This window comes from Cicer arietinum, chromosome 3, assembly GCF_000331145.2.
Source record: "Cicer arietinum cultivar CDC Frontier isolate Library 1 chromosome 3, Cicar.CDCFrontier_v2.0, whole genome shotgun sequence".
Taxonomy (NCBI): Eukaryota; Viridiplantae; Streptophyta; class Magnoliopsida; order Fabales; family Fabaceae; genus Cicer; species Cicer arietinum.
Window position 1 is genome coordinate 24,742,403 of NC_021162.2, and position 4,105 is coordinate 24,746,507.

A 4,105-nucleotide genomic window follows, 5' to 3' on the forward strand; every position below is an offset into this window, starting at 1 on the left:
ACGGGTCAGTACTGTTTACCGAGGTGCCACCTATCACGGGTCAACACAATTTACCAAAATGAAATGCATGAGCATACACTGACTCCGTCCACAACAATCGTTAAGCAAATGCAGATATTAAAAGATTCCCCATTTTTAATACTAATTTAACTTAAACGATTTTCACAACAAACATTAAGCAAACAGAAATATTAAGAGATTCCCCATTCTTAATACTCTTTTAACTTAAACGATTTTTCTAAAATGAACATTAAGTAAACAAGGCATTAAGAGATTCCCTATTCTTAATACTCATTTAACTTAAACTATTTTCAAAACAAACATTAAGTAAACGTAGACATTAAGAGATTCCCCATTCTTAATACTCATTTAACTTAAACGATTTTCAAAACAACATTAAGTAAACATAGACATTAAGAGATTCCCCATTCTTAATACTCGTTTAACTTAAACGATTTTCAAAACAAAAATTAAGTAAACAAGACATTAAGAGATTCCCCATTCTTAATACTCATTTAACTTAAATGATTTTCAAAACAAACATTAAGTAAACATAGACATTAAAAGATTCCCCATTCTTAATACTCATTTAACTTAAACTATTTTCAAAACAAACATTAAGTAAACGTAGAATTAAGAGATTCCCCATTCTTAATACTGGTTTAACTTAAACGATTTTCATGACAACCTTAAGTAAACGTAGACATTACGAGATTCCCCATTCTTAATACTCGTTTAACTTAAACGATTTTAAAAACGAACATTAAGTAAACAAGACATTAAGAGATTCCCCATTCTTAATACTCATTTAACTTATACGATTTTCAAAACAAACATTAAGTAAACAAGACATTAAGAGATTCCCCATTCTTAATACTCATTTGACTTAAACCATTTTCAAAACAAACATTAAGTAAACAAAAATATTAAGAGATTCCCCATTCTGAATACTCGTTTAACTTAAACGATTTTCAACACAAACATTAAGTAAACAGAAATATTAAGAGATTCCCCATTCTTAATACTCGTTTAACTTAAACGATTTTCAACACAAACATTAAGTAAACAAGACATTAAGAGATTCCCCATTCTTAATACTCATTTAACTTAAACGATTTTCAAAACAACCATTAAGTAAACAAGACATTAAGAGATTCCCCATTCTTAATACTCATTTAACTTAAACGATTTTCAAAACAAACATTAAGTAAACAAGACATTAAGAGATTCCCCATTCTTAATACTCATTTAACTTAAACGATTTTCAAAACAAACATTAAGTAAACAAGGCTATAGTGTGATAATTTCTCATGTGTTTGACTTAATAATTTATTTAAATTATTGATAGGGATATTAAGTATATTTATATCTTTTTATTAATTTTAGATTGTTATTATTTTTAAGTGAAATATGTCATCCTTATTACTAACTAGATATTTAATAATTAAACTTATTTATTTTTTTATCTTAATAAAAGTAAAGTTAATAAAAATGTTTTGAATAATAATAATAATAATAATAATAATAATAATAATAATAATAATAATAATAATAATAATAATAATAATAATAATAATAATAATAATAAGGAAGAAAGAGAATAGGAATAAAAAAAAAAGAGACCGAAACACAGTTTTCCTCTTCCTTCATCTTCTTTGTATACGCCGCCGCCAAAACCATTCCCTCTCGTTTCTTCCCTTGTCGACCATGATCATTATAGTGGATGTCTTACAAAACTGAGACCACATTCGTGATCGTTGTGATCTCCTCTTCCATTCTCAACTTGAATCGCAAATTGAAACGTCTTATTCCTCTTTGTCAAAAATCACACCTCCACCTTTTGATCAAGATTCTGGCCACCGCGACCATCACCAATGAAAACTGAGACCATATTTGGACTCCACAAAACACCCTCTTCCATTACCTATGCTTCAAATCGCCAATCGTTATACTTAAAAAAATGGGGTTTCACCCTCGCCGCGGCTGTGTTGCCAAACTCCGGCCAACACGTTCATCATCTAGAAAAACTGACATCATTTTTGGATTCCTCTCGTCGAAACCTTCAAGAAGCACTACTCATTTGTGTGTTTCGGTGAAGTTGATGCCGGACCCTGTCGGCGCCCCAGTACGTCGGTGAGACCTTTTCTAATAACATGTTTCACGACGTTTTGAATATGTTTCTTCGCCTAATATTTTTATTAATTATATAATGCTGATTTTTATGCCTCGAGAAAATTATCAGCCATGTTTCATTGACTCTGCAAATTCGTCGATGCTTTTAGACTCGTTTGGACGTGTTGTCGACATCTCATGGTTGCTGAAAATCATTATGGTCCTTCTATCCTATGAAAGCGTCAAATTGAGGTATGGGGTGAGAATGAGTTCGAATGCATGGGTATAAATTAAGTGAGATGAACGGGAATACCGTATTTCCCACAATTCATTCGGGGCTCACTACGTATGGCAGAAGCCCTTTGAGTAATAATTGACTAATGAGAAAACTTGAATTTTGTGAGGTTAAAATATGAATTAGAAACTTTTATAGGATGTTGTTTGATTTGATTTTTGAAGATCGTGTGATAGTTGAATTATTGTAGAATTGTGTATTTGATTCATTCTGTGTTTTGTTTATATCTATCCTTGATACTGATATATGATATAAAATGTGATGAATTGTAATTATTTGCCTTGCAATTGATGTGGTGTGTGTGAATGGTCTAGTATTATTATTATTATATGTGAGTGTAGACCCTTTATTGTTAGAGATGACGTATCATGATGATAAATTCTGAATGTAATGTATGACTATGGAAATCTGCAATGACGATGTGTGCTCCCTGACTTGTGATATTACCACCCTGATGAATATCATGAAATGCGTATTGTGTTTAATTGAATAGTGACGAATTCGACCCGTGCCAATGATGGTTCTCTTAATGGAGAAAGTAACCTAGGACAACGAGGGGAGAAAGTAGTTGTTGATAACTTTTGAAGTGGAGATTATTTGGTCATCATATAGGTAGGGCCTGACAAGCCTAGTGATTATGGGGAAGTACAACTGAATGAGCCTGATCGTGGCGGTCTACTGTTGAGCCTTAAGGCAAGATTGTTAGACCTTGGAGGTATTCGGGTGGGGAATTCCTAGGTGACTTGGAGGTAGCACTCCAAATGTCGGGAGCTACAACGCAACACACGTTTACCTCGACTGTCACGTATATGTGTCTCGGGTTGAGTTGAGGGATCTATGAGGACATGGCCAATTTGAATTGTCCGTCCACTTGCGTGGTGGCATAGTATCGAGCCTCCTAACCAAGTACTTCAGAGTTAGAATGGTACCAAAGAAAGAGGAGGAGTCTAGAGTATAAGAGCATGCATAACATTACTTGATTTGTGTATTTACTTACTTGATGTTGTGGATTGTATCAATGTTTTACCTTGATTATTCTTGTTGGTTGTGATTTGATATGATACGGTGTTTAATATTTTTTTTACGTGTTCTTCTCAATTATTTTATACTATTACATGTTTTCGAAGCTCACCCCTCGTTGCTTGTGTTTGGCGCTTGCGAGAGCGCAGTTATTTCAGGTTATCGATTGGGGATCCACGCTCTGAATAGGTGATATTGGGTGGGAGTAATTTTTCGTATTTTGTTGAGTTATGAACAATTTAGATTTTTGTAAATTTGATTGATCAATTGTGTTATTTTATCGGTTATTCAGAGGTAGAAATTAATTGTCTCTAAGTTTAGAACTTGCTTTTATATCAAAAGTATTTATTTAATGAACATCAACTATATTCGATATTAAGAATTTTTTTTATTGAAAATTTTTATGCAAGCATTTTGTGTAAGCGTTAATGTGACGTCTTGAACCTTAAAGTATTTTAAAATATATATATATATATATATATACTCTATTTTGGAACCGCTGCGAATCTCTTTAAAACTAGTGCATTTTACCTTTTTATTTCAATTTGGGTTCAGGGTGTTACATTAGTGGTATTAGAGCAGGTCTGTCCAATCAGACCATGTGGGCGATGTGTCTATTGAGTTTTTTGTGTCCTTGTCAAATGTTTTATTTTTTACTGTTGTTCATTAGGTGTTTAT

The 4,105-nt window shown here is 32.5% G+C and overlaps 1 long non-coding RNA gene across 1 annotated transcript; it reads left to right on the forward strand.

Moving 5' to 3' along the window:
• The first annotated feature begins 1,841 nt into the window (after positions 1 to 1,841).
• Positions 1,842 to 3,818, forward strand: LOC113784378 (uncharacterized). The gene is made up of 3 exons (XR_003470420.2): positions 1,842 to 2,133; positions 2,243 to 2,364; positions 3,577 to 3,818. It is a non-coding gene; the product is annotated as an uncharacterized lncRNA (long non-coding RNA).
• The last annotated feature ends 287 nt before the right edge of the window (positions 3,819 to 4,105 follow it).